The sequence below is a fragment of the Pseudopodoces humilis genome, chromosome 12 (assembly GCF_049639895.1).
Source record: "Pseudopodoces humilis isolate 2021_Gansu_Grassland_sample_001 chromosome 12, ASM4963989v1, whole genome shotgun sequence".
NCBI classification, from domain to species: domain Eukaryota; kingdom Metazoa; phylum Chordata; class Aves; order Passeriformes; family Paridae; genus Pseudopodoces; species Pseudopodoces humilis.
In genome coordinates, this window is record NC_142211.1 from 12,632,913 (window position 1) to 12,646,154 (window position 13,242).

Sequence of the window (13,242 nt, forward strand, 5' to 3'; positions counted from 1 at the left end):
ACCCACCACGCCACCGATGCTACGTGGAGCAAGTGGATCGCCCTCATCACGCAGCGCGCCCGTATTGGAAACCCAAATCGCCCTGGGATTTTGGAGGTAATTACAAACTGGCCAGAAGGTGAAAACTTTGGTCTCACTGATGAAGAGGAGCAGGAACAAGTGACACGGGCTGAAGAAGCTCCACCGTACAACCAACTGCCAGCAGGAGAAACACGCTACACTCTGTTCACTGATGGTTCCTGTCGCATCGTAGGGATGAACCGGAAGTGGAAAGCAGCCATATGGAGCCCCACACGACAGGTCGCAGAGGCCACTGAAGGAGAAGGTGGATCAAGCCAACTTGCTGAACTCAAAGCTGTTCAACTGGCCCTGGACATTGCTGAAAGAGAGAAGTGGCCAAAGCTCTACCTCTACACTGATTCATGGATGGTGGCCAATGCTCTGTGGGGATGGCTGGAAAGGTGGAAAAGGGCCAACTGGCAACGCAGAGGAAAGCCAATCTGGGCTGCTGATGAGTGGAAGGACATCGCCACCAGGGTAGAGAAACTGTCTGTGAGGGTCCGTCATGTAGATGCCCATGTCCCCAAGAGTAGGGCTAATGAAGAGCACCGAAACAATGAGCAGGTGGATCAGGCTGCAAAGATAGAGGTGTCAAAGACAGACTTAGATTGGCAACACAAGGGAGAGTTGTTCCTAGCTCGATGGGCTCATGATGCCTCAGGCCATCAGGGTAGAGATGCCACCTATAAGTGGGCACGAGACCGAGGGGTGGATTTAACCATGGACACTATTTCTCAGGTTATCCATGACTGTGAGACGTGTGCCACGATCAAGCAGGCCAAGCGGTTGAAGCCGCTATGGTACGGTGGGCGGTGGTCCAAATATAGATATGGGGAAGCCTGGCAGATTGACTACATCACACTGCCCCAAACCCGCCAAGGCAAGCGGTACGTGCTCACAATGGTAGAAGCCACCACTGGATGGTTGGAAACCTACCCTGTGCCTCATGCCACTGCCCGGAACACCATCCTGGGACTTGAAAAGCAGGTCCTTTGGAGGCATGGTACCCCTGAGAGGATTGAGTCAGACAATGGGACTCATTTCAAGAATAACCTTATAAACAGCTGGGCTAGGGAACATGGCATTGAGTGGGTGTACCATATCCCCTACCATGCACCTGCTGCAGGGAAAGTTGAACGGTGTGATGGCTTGCTTAAAACCAGCTTGAAGGCACTGGGTGGGGGAACTTTCAAGAACTGGGAGATTAATTTAGCAAAAGCCACATGGTTGGTGAACACCCGAGGTTCCACTAACCGAGCAGGCCCTGCCCAATCTGAGCCCTTTAGAACGACAGATGGAGATAAGGTTCCAGTGGTACATATGAGGGGTATGCTGGGAAAAACTGTTTGGGTTAATTCTGCCTCCAGCAAAGACAGTCCAATCCGTGGGGTTGTCTTTGCTCAGGGACCGGGTTGCACTTGGTGGGTGATGCAAAAAGATGGAGAGACCCGGTGCATACCCCAAGGGGACCTGGTTTTAGGGTGAACTACCCATGACACTGTGCTTGTATCTCTATCTGCATGTACATATGTATATAGTTAAAGTAGTGTGTGTTTGTGTATAATTTAAAGGTTTAATATTTAATGTAACATTTTGGTATGGGAAAAAATTCGGGGTGGATAGTGTTGAGGGTTAGGTGTCCTTTTTTTTTTGTTTTTGTTTGTTTTGTCGTTCTGGCCTGCCCGGGGAATTTTTACCCATTATGTGCTGGGGCAACCTAACTACCGGTACTTAGGGGTGATTGACAACGGACAAAGAGTAGCCGGGCCCGGGGGGGGGGGAAGGGGGCAGAAAAGGAGGGTGGGGACAGTTTTTAGCTGGCTTTTCTTCGGCTTCGGGGAAGGACGTTCGTGGGCTGGGGCGCAGAGCTGCTGCGGTGGAGAGAAGGGATTTTCGCCATCACCCAGACGGAGCAGTTGCTTCTTCTCCTTCTCCCCTCTTGGCTGGTGGCCTCGCACCCCCTGCCCTGCCGGGACGTGTGGCAGTGCCAGGCACCGCCGCGGAGCTGCTGATACACCTCAGCCACCGACCCAGGATCTCAGCTCATCCCTGCTGTTTCCAGCCGACTGTTCCTCGGAGCCCTGCAGGAGCACCGGGACTGACTGCCCGAGGGGTTTGTGAAAAACAAAACCTCTCCTCCATCCCATCTCAGCTGAGAGAGCTGTCCCGGGGTCCCTGGTTCTGTGTTCTTGTTATTGCTGTAGTTATTGTTTGTTTGTTTGCCTGGTTATACTAGTAAAGAACTGTTATTCCTATCCCCAGATCTCTGCCTGAAAGCCCCTTGATTTCAAATTTATAATAATTCGGAGGGAGGGGGTCTACATTCTTTCATCCCGAGGGAGGCTCCTGCTCTCCCTAGCAGACACCTGTCTTCTAGAACCAAGACAATGTTATAAATGCAAAGGCAGATTTGGGTTAAATAAAAACAATTTATTATAAAACAATTTCTATAAAAAAATAAACAATGAGGGAAAACCACAATAAAACAAACAGCGCAGCGCTGGGTGGACAGGGGTCTATACCCAAAGGTATAGGTGTTCCCAAATCCACGAAGGAGGGTAAACTGTCCGGGGTTTTTATAGGGATTTTTAGCCTTGAGGCCAAATTCCAGGCAGGCACCATTCATCAACAGTCCTTGATTGTCGTATGAATTGATTTCCTGGCATTGGAGAATAGAGTCGAATGGACGTCCGGACCGAGTCTCCTCATATGTAAAGAAATTCTGAGTGGCTCTTGTGGTTCAGGCCATCCGGATGGGATGGCTGGATCCGGGTTGGAGCCGATGGATATTTCGGCTGGATTTTTCCTTTTGTTTACTTGATGGCTTTCCCCAACGGTAGCCCGCAAGGCGAGGTGTTCGGGTCCGGTGATGAATATCTCGTCGGTGCTTCTCCGTTTTGGCTTGATGTTTCGTGTCCTGCCTATTCTTCCCCGTTGATGGTCACCGAGCCTGTCCTTGTCAGTTTGAGGAGTTTTTTTTCCTGTCAGCTTGATGGGCCGCGTCCTGTCTATTCTTTTGTTGATGGGCGCCGGCTAGGATCGTTATCCTTTGAGTGGGAATTCGTGGCTAGATCTGGGAAGGGCTTGTGTGTCATACTGTACTTTATATTTTATAGTATTGTTATATACATTTATTTAGATTTTTACGAATTTTTACAAGTTCATTTCTCACAGTCCCCCGCCTAATAATTCATTACATTAAAAATTCGTGTTATTTCATCCAATTCTGCAGGGGAGGACTATAATTTTTTTACTCACATTCATCTTCTTCCCAGTCTGTTAACGAATTCTCACTATATGCTTGTGCCAGGTTATATTTATTTTCAAACTTCTTTAAGGCTTTAATCACATTTTCGTTTTCTTTTTCCTCCTCTAATTTCATTAGTTTAGAGAGAGGAGTAGGTCTCCCTTGCGCTTTCTCAGGATCAATTGGAAGTGTGGCAATCTGCATTCCTTGCACAACAGAGTGAATTAGTCTGATGAAGCAAGGAATTAAGCAGGGAAGGAAAATGATTCCGGCAACTGAACAAGTGATGAAAAATACTAGCTTCTTCCACCAAGCCCCTTGCCCGAATATCTGGTCCCACCAGGAGGCTTGTAGGATTGAATTCCATTTTTTGGACTGGCACATGAGCTACCTTTTTAATTTCAGCAGCCAATCCTTTTATTGTTTCTCCGTAATCGTCTATTTCCATACAACACTCGGATTCGTTGTATCTGCCACACACTCCTCCCTCCTCGGCTAGCAAATAATCGAGAGCTAGTCTGTTTTGGTACACAAAAGCTCTCATTTGTGAATGTTGTTTGGCTAGGAGTTCTAGGGCTTCTGAAGTGTGGTTAGAAACTATCTCTACCACCGCTTGTAATCTGATAAGTCTGTTGAGGAGATAAATGGGGGTTCTGTACCCCCAGCTGCCATCGTTTGCCCAAGTAGCGGGCCCGTAATATTGAATGATCCTTTCGGCAGGCCATTCTTCCTCTTTCCACTTTTGGTTGCCTCCCGCTATTGGTAGTTCTCGTTTTAATTCCCTCCTTTGTCTGTTTAATGTCTCAAAGAGAGGGGCTCCCAATGATTTACTCTCTGTTTTAGGTAGAGTAAAGAAAAAGGGCCGAATTATTCCAAGTGTGCAGGATCCTTTCCATTTTCTGGGTAGCTCGCTATAAGCTTTTTTCCCACATATCCAATATATACCATCAGGAGTTTCCCAACCCTTGTTCAACTTTGCCGGATCATCCCAATATTCCTTTAATCCTATTAGCTCATGGAAGGGATTGGCCCCAGAGTTTTTGTACCAGCAAAGTCCAATTATTTCCATCCATTCACAGTTATTCCCCCTGGAGCGACTCCAATAGCCCGTGGGTGGTTCAGGTTGCCAGGTTTTAGTCTTGCTTTCCGAATTCACCGTGAGTGTGCTTACACACGGGGTATAGCCTACTAAATCAGTGTATTCTTTCCCCTCTCTGCTAATGCAGACAGTACCGATTATTCTTTGGTCTATAACCCATCCTTCTGGTCTTTGTTTTGTTTTTGATATTTTAGAGCCTTCCCATTTTAGGAGTTGCTCTGGGGTAAGTCCCTCTCCCTTCCAAGGCCATCTTTCAGCTGATTTTAACCCGCCACAGATCCAACAGTTAGATAGACCTAATTCTGTGGCTATTTCTTGCATTAGATCTATAAAAAGATTCTGGTTGGGGTTTGGCAACCCCCAATTGCTGTATTGTTTCTCTAATTGCTCATAATGTTCACTAAGAGAGTTAAGCCTTTCCTGTTCTAGCCTCTTTTTCCGAGCCTCCGCTTCTCGCCTCCTTAACTCTAGGGTTAATTGTTTTATTTTGTTTTCAGGGTCCACCCCTTCCTCATCCCGGGAGAAGCAGAATACTGGGTCGAATTGCAAACATACCCGGTCATCATTATTTTTTAACAAATCAAGGATTATCGGTTCATTATTAAAAAAAGCTTTTTCTTCATGTTTTAAGTTTCTTCCTTCCCAATATACCTTCCCTCCCATGGTACACATTTTCAAATTCGCTTTATTGTAACATAAAGGGTTAACCGTATAATATGCCAAAAAGGTGGATTGTCTTTTCCCCCCTATCCAGACCGTTTTGTTACATTGACTGCAAATTGGAATTGGGGAAATCACTCCCACTTCTCTCCTATACCTGAAATGGGAAGTTTCAGTCTTTCTTTTTATAGGAGTTTTAGACTGCCCGTCCTTAAGACTTGCCGCTGGGTGATAACACCAGACCTCCCCTTTTAGTTCACATAGATTATACTGAGTGCCATTGGAAATACAAAACCCCCTTTGTTGTTCTGGAGGACAATCGATTATTCGTCCGGCATCTGTGTTGGTCTGGGACCGTTTACACTTCTCTAGGGGAGGATCCCCCAGAGGCACCTCGGGGCTCATTCCCTTGGTCAAGCACATGGCTAGATTCAGGAACATCAGGATTCCCCACCGGTGTATCCCTCTGCCTTGCCCTTCGCCCGTATAAAAATATACGGCCGGGATTACCATCTTCCCGGCAGCAGGGATATTCTTCAGGGGCCCTTGTAGTTCTTATGGCGTATCTCCTTTTAAAGGTAGCCCACCGAGACGACTTAATCGTGTCTGTCCTGCACGGTACTTTTACTGTCTTTCGGCACTCAATTTCCAAAGCCTCTGCCTTGGAGTCTAATTTCCCTCTTATCCCCTTTTGAAAAAGTAGGAACCACTCAGGAGAGTCGAGTTCCAACAATCCCGCCCTGGTGGCAAGTATTAAGAGACGGCTAGTCAAATCCTGTTCTTTTTCTAGACACTTTGTGCACAATCCTTTAGGTTTGTACCCTCCCAAACAGTGGGTTACCCAAATCTGATCACAATAGGCGCACTTGAAATGGATAAACGGAAAACAATTACATTCAGGGTGTATACAACTTATCTGATCGTTACTGTTCATTTGTGGTTACGCTGTATTCTGATCTTTAGTTCTCCCGGAGGGGTGGTGACTTTCCACTTGGAGGTGTCGTATTCCTTCACTTTCTTTACCCGAGACGAGTGGGTCCAACCTTTTTCTGCGGTCCGGACAGCTGTGTCGGTGGTCAGGAGAACCAGGAAAGGTCCTTCCCAATGGGGGCTGAGGGGAAGCTCCTTCCACGCTTTGACGAGGACTTTATCCCCAGGCTGTATCTGGTGTATTGCAAATCCCAGTGAGGTGCTTTGGGGAATCAGTCCTTTTTTTCGTAGTTCCTGTAAATTTTTGTTGATAGCAATGAGATATGGTTGTATTTGTACATCCTCCACTTGGGGGTGTCCCACCGGCATTCCATGTTTGTATGGCATTCCGTATAACATTTCAAAAGGGGACAGACCCGTTTCAGAATGAGGCATTGTTCTTATATTTAGTAAAGCAAGAGGGAGGCACTTAATCCATGACATTTTTGTCTCTATCATGAGTTTAGACAGTTGGGATTTAAGTGTCTGATTCATTCTTTCCACCTGTCCTGAACTCTGAGGATGCCAGGGAGTGTGGTACTGCCATCTGATACCCAGAGCTTCTGAAGTTTGTTTTATAATTTTTGAAGTGAAATGAGTTCCTTGATCCGAATCAATACAGTCCACTATCCCATACCTAGGGATGATTTCTTCCAGTAAAATTTTTGATACTGTTTGGGCCGTAGCCCTTGCCCTAGGGAAGGCTTCTACCCAGTGCGTAAGTTTATCAACTATTACTAATAAGAATTTATATCTCCCGATTTTTGGCAATTCGGTGAAGTCCACCTGGATTCTCTCAAATGGTCGGTATGAGAGAGGCCGCCCTCCCCAAACGGTTTGTTTGGAGTTGGATTTATTTACTTTTTGGCAAACCACACACCCCTGTACCTCTTGTTTGGCAATTTCAAAAATCCCCTTGCATCCAAAAAATTTCAGGAACTGATCTGCCAGCGCCCGAGTTCCCCAATGGGTCTGTTTGTGTAGCCTTTGTAACACTCTCCTTGCCACTCCCCTCGGGATCAGTTCCCTCCCATCAGGTAACCACCATTTTCCCTGTTTCATGACTCCTCCTATTTTTTTGAATTCTTCAATCTCTTTCTCTGAAGGGAGCATGGGGATTTCAGGGGATTCCTCCGGAGTCACCTCGGGAATACTTACGGTAAGCAGGGCTGCTCGTTTTGCCTCTTTATCGGCTAAGTTGTTACCTCGGGTTTGAAACTGCAACCCCGTCTGGTGTCCTTTTACATGGACAATTGATATTTCTCTTGGCCCCCGGACCGCCTCTAGAATCTGTCTGATTATTTCCCCATGAATTAGATCTTTTCCTTTGGTATTTATTAGACCCCTCTCTTCCCAAATTTTTCCAAAAGTATGTACCACACCGAAAGCATACCGTGAGTCTGTGTATATGGTCCCTCTCCTTCCTTTCAACCTCCGGAGGGCTCTTAGGAGAGCATAGAGCTCGCAAGCTTGTGCAGACCAACTTGCTTTCAAAGGTCCAGATTCCACAACTTCCCCAGATGCACCATTTATTATCGCATATCCTGATTTTCTTTTTCCCTCAATAATTCTCGAGGATCCATCTACAAACCACCTTTCTCCCCCTTCTAACTCCTGATCTTCTAAGTCCGGTCTTATTCTGTTCTGCAGCTCCACGATTTCTGAACAGTTATGAACTAATTTCTCTAAAGGTTCACCGAATAAAAACTGAGCAGGATTTTGTGCAGAGGTAGTTTTTAATTCTAAACCGGGTGAACTGATTAAGATGGCTTCATATTTCAGGAGCCTGGAATCAGTCAGCCACTTTTCTGCTTTTTGCTGCAATATGTTTCTCACATCATGGGGAGTGTAGACTACCAGAGGAGCCCCAAAAGTTATTTTCTTTGCTTCTCCTACTAACAGAGCTACTGCTACAATTGCTTGTAAACACGTAGGCCAACCTCGACTAACCGGATCTAAGATCTTTGAAAGAAACCCTATAGGCTTCTTTTTGTCTGCCCATTCCTGAGTCAGGACTCCCTGCGCTGTTTGTCCACTCACATCCACAAACAACTGGAATTCTTTATTTGTATCTGGTAGGGTTAGTACCGGGGCAGTCATAAGGACAATTTTTAATTTCTGAAAATTGGAATCGTCCTGTTCAGTCCACTTTAGTCTATCAGTGTTTAATCTTTCATATAAAAACTTCACCTTTTCACTGTAACCCTCAATCCACTGCCTGCAGTATCCCAGGAGCCCCAGGATTTGTCTAATTTGCCTTTTTGTTTTTGGTGCAGGCAATGCGAGGATGCCTGCTACCCTCTCCGGGTCTAATTTTTTCTTCCCTTGGGATATCCAATGTCCGAGATATTTTATTTCAGGCTCTGTGAATTGCAGCTTGGATTTTGATACTTTCAAACCTTTCTTTCCTAGGAAGTTTAACAAGGCAATCGTGTTTTTTTCTAACGCTTTCTTCAGTTGGTCCAGCTATTAGCAAATCATCTACATATTGCAAAAGCTTTGTATCGCCCTCTAAAGTAAATTGGGTTAATATTTGTTCTAAAGCTTGTCCAAACAGGTTCGGGGACTCCACAAACCCCTGGGGGAGGACCGTCCACCTTAACTGTTGTTTGCGGTTTGTTTCTGGGTCCTCCCACTGAAATGCAAAATAATCTCTGCTCCTCTCATCCAGAGGGCAAGTCCAGAAGGCATCTTTTAAATCAATCACACTATACCACACATCTTCTGGTGAGAGTCTATTTAGTAAAGTATAGGGGTTGGCCACCACCGGGAATCTAGTCCGGGTCCTAGCGTTTACCGCTCGTAGGTCCTGGACCAGTCGGAAGCTACCATCCGTTTTCCTTACAGCCAGTATGGGGGTGTTGTGTTGGGACATGCAAGGCTCCAAAGTTCCTCCTTTTATGAGGTCATCAATTATTTGTTTTAACCCCCTTCTCCCTTCCATCGGGATGGGATATTGTTTGATTCTTATAGGGTCCTCGGAGTTCTCGATTTTTATTTTGATAGGTTTGATATCTAGCTTACCTACCTCTCCTTTTGAATGCCATACTTTAGGGTTAATTCTCTCTTCATCTTTAGGAGTCAACCTAAATATTTTTACCACCAATTCAGAGTTTTTAATCAAGATATTTATTCTTAAAGCAACAATCATGTCCCTACCCAGTAAATTGTAATCTGCTTCCTCTACTAATAGCAAATTCCCTAAGCAAATTTTATTTTCAGATTCTATTTCCACATCTTTTATTATAGGTACTTCAAAGGGGTCTCCCTTTGCACCGATTACAAAAACTTTTTCTCTGCTTGCCACACATCCGTATGGTAATTTTTGCAGAGTACTTCTTTCTGCCCCAGTATCTACAAGAAAACTTACCACTTGTCGTTGGGGTCCCACTTTTAACTTTATCAAGGGCTCCTTGGATGTTCTGGTCCCCAAATTAAAGAGCCCCTGACACCCCTAGTCTTCCTGAAAAATTTTCTCATCTTTTAATTTTTGTTTACATTTTCGCTGAATGTGTCCTACCTTTTTACAGTAGTAGCATTCAGGGGGTTCTTTCCATGGGGCCGGGGCTGCCCGGTGGGAATCTCGACCTTTCCCGGGTATTGATTTAAACTTACCCTGCATCTGTTCTTGTTTCTGGACTTCTTTTACCGCTGTTACTAAAATTCTAGCTTGCGATTTCTGCTTCTCATCTTCTCTTCTCATGTACACTTTTTGAGCTTCCCTTAGGAGCTCTTGAAGACTTTTATCTTGCCACCCCTCAATCTTTTCTAATTTCCTCCTAATATCTTCCCAAGATTTAGCAACAAATTGTGTTTTTAACAGAACCTCCCCCATAGGAGAGTTCGGGTCAGTCCCAGAATAAATCTGTAAACTTCGCCGTAACCTCTCGATCCACTCAGTGGGTGGTTCCTCCTTTCCTTGACACTCTTTGAAAACTTTGCTAATGTTCTGGCCTCTAGGGACCGCTTCTCTCTTATACCTTGTATAATCATGCTCCTTAAATCCATCATGTTCCTTCTGCCTTCCTCCGTCTGTGCATTCCAGCTCGGGCTTGCGCTAGGCCATTTCTGGTTACCTGGCGTCCCCTGTGGGTTGCGTCTGTCCCAGTCTCTGATCCCGGCTTGTTTAATCATTTCCCTTTCCTCCGGATTAAACAGTGATCTCAGGATTGCCATAAGATCGTCAAAGGTATAAATGCTACTCCCTAAAAATTCATCTAACCTCTCAGCCACTCCGAGAGGGTCATCTAACAACCGCCCCATCTCTTTTTTAAATGCTCTTACATCTCCAGAGTTAAGGGGGACATTCACAAAACCGATCACTCCCGGGGCCGTCGGTACTTCCCTAAGAGGGAGCAACCGGTGCCCCTCTTCACTCTCTCCCCATTCATTATCTATCATTCTTGCTTTTAAACGGGTTCTACTTGCGGGAGGGGAATTGGTGATTGTGTATTGCCTCCCTGTTATTAATTGTGGAATTTCTGCCGCCACCCGATTGAAGGGAGGAGCCCCCTCCGTTGTATGGGAGGGTCCCGGTTGTGGCGGCTGGATCGGCAGGGGCGGATAGGGTGTTCCCCAGCCTTGCGCAGAAAAAACCTCCAAGGAGGTTGCTGTGGTTACGGTGTTTACAGGCGGGGAAAGGGGAAGGGCTGCCGGCATTGCTGCTGGCCCCGACTCTCCCGCTTGAGACACACGTATCTCAGTGGGTTGGTCTCGGGGGCCCAAGGGTGCTGAAGGCACCACCTGATCGGCAGAGGAAGGTCCCGCTGGTCCTCGATACGGGGGTGGTAAGTGATCGAGGGGTTCCCAGGACTCAGTTTTCGACTCACGTTTTTCTTTTTGCTTTATTGGAAATAGCCCTACTCTGGCATTTACCCAGAGCTTAGCGTATTCCTTCTCCTCAGGATCTGAGGGGACTTTGTCCTCCACATAGGAGAACAACTTGTTACACGTCCATTTTTCAAATGTGCCTAACACTGGCCAAGTGAGGTGACTTCTCAACTCCTGTCCTCCCCAAACCTCCATACAGTAATGTATTAATTTCTCCTTTGATTTCCCCTTCCTTTGGGGACAATCTTCCCAGTGTTTTAGCATCCACCCCAAGGGACTTTCCAGTGGGATGTCTGGTGATTCCTCCCCCTGATCGGAGGAATCTTTTCCTGTGCTTCTTCCTTGAAGCTTACTCTTTTTCTGCCCCATACTTCGCAAATATATTCTTACCTTTCTTCGACTTCTCCGTGAGTCGATATCAGTTTCTGCGTTGTGTACTTAGGAATCAAAATTTGCCGATACTCACCTTTCAGCGAGCTGAGCTGAGGTCTCTTGTAATCGGAACTTTTGATTCTTCCCTGGACCTCTCCCTGGGTCCGTTACTAAGAGGGTTTACCAGCCTCGAGCTCGACAAGACGTCCCTTCCCCTCTTAGTACCTTGCGATCAGTTCCCGAGACACCCTTTGGTCTCAGGTTTTACGAGTGTGTGTCGAGGGAAAAAAAACTTTCACTCTGTATCGCTTCCTTCGCGGCCGGCCAATTCCCTCGCGGGAGGATGGAAACGCGACCTTGAAGTCCGCACTCGCTTCGTGATCAGATCACGTCTCACACACTCGCCCGATCGCCCGCTCAACCAGCAGTACTTACAGCTATTTTCCTGCGTGGGTGTCCCTTGTGCGCACTAGACGTTTTACGAGCAAAGTAAGCCGCGGCTCCCGAAGGCTCCGTGCCTTCCGAGCTCTCCGATCCGGATTTATCCTTTTTATTGTGGTTTTTACCTCCGCCTAAATTTGGTTCGGATATCGGAACGAACTACGGGGGTTCTTCACTCACCAGGCCGCCAAATTCAGCGGGGGTACCCGTCCCGGGCAGCGAGATTCCCCGCAGTTTCTCCGATCCGAGTCACGGCACCAATCTGTTATAAATGCAAAGGCAGATTTGGGTTAAATAAAAACAATTTATTATAAAACAATTTCTATAAAAAAATAAACAATGAGGGAAAACCACAATAAAACAAACAGCGCAGCGCTGGGTGGACAGGGGTCTATACCCAAAGGTATAGGTGTTCCCAAATCCACGAAGGAGGGTAAACTGTCCGGGGTTTTTATAGGGATTTTTAGCCTTGAGGCCAAATTCCAGGCAGGCACCATTCATCAACAGTCCTTGATTGTCGTATGAATTGATTTCCTGGCATTGGAGAATAGAGTCGAATGGACGTCCGGACCGAGTCTCCTCATATGTAAAGAAATTCTGAGTGGCTCTTGTGGTTCAGGCCATCCGGATGGGATGGCTGGATCCGGGTTGGAGCCGATGGGTATTTCGGCTGGGTTGTCCCTTTTGTTTACTTGATGGCTTTCCCCAACGGTAGCCCGCAAGGCGAGGTGTTCGGGTCCGGTGATGAATATCTCGTCGGTGCTTCTCCGTTTTGGCTTGATGTTTCGTGTCCTGCCTATTCTTCCCCGTTGATGGTCACCGAGCCTGTCCTTGTCAGTTTGAGGAGTTTTTTTTCCTGTCAGCTTGATGGGCCGCGTCCTGTCTATTCTTTTGTTGATGGGCGCCGGCTAGGATCGTTATCCTTTGAGTGGGAATTCGTGGCTAGATCTGGGAAGGGCTTGTGTGTCATACTGTACTTTATATTTTATAGTATTGTTATATACATTTATTTAGATTTTTACGAATTTTTACAAGTTCATTTCTCACAACAACATGTTCTGTTTTGCCTCCTCAGTCATGTCATTCTGAGCTTTTAGGGCTGCTGACAGACGGTCAATGAAATGAGGATACGGTTCCGTGAGGCCTTGCCATACTGTTGTGAAGGAAGGATGGGGTTTCAAATCAGGCACAGCATTGAAGGCTTGACGAGCGAGCTGTGCAGACAAATGATGCATTGCAAGGGGGTAGTTTAACTGTACAGTCATATGATTGTAGACTCCTGAACCAGTGAGCATGTCAGGATTAAGTCCATACAGTACATCATTTTGATCTCGAGGTCGATTGGCTTCTAAAACTGCTAACCTTTTCCATTCCTTTTCCCACACCATAAGCTGTGATGGAGTTAAAAGCAGACGTGCGAGATTTTGGCTGTCTGTGGGACTATTGACATCAGAGGTGAACAGCCAATCCAATGCAGTGTTTGCAGCTTCAGATTTAATGCCATTCTCAGTAACTGTCTTTTTGGCTTGCTGCAAGATCTTCCAGTCGTGTTGTTCATAGTGTG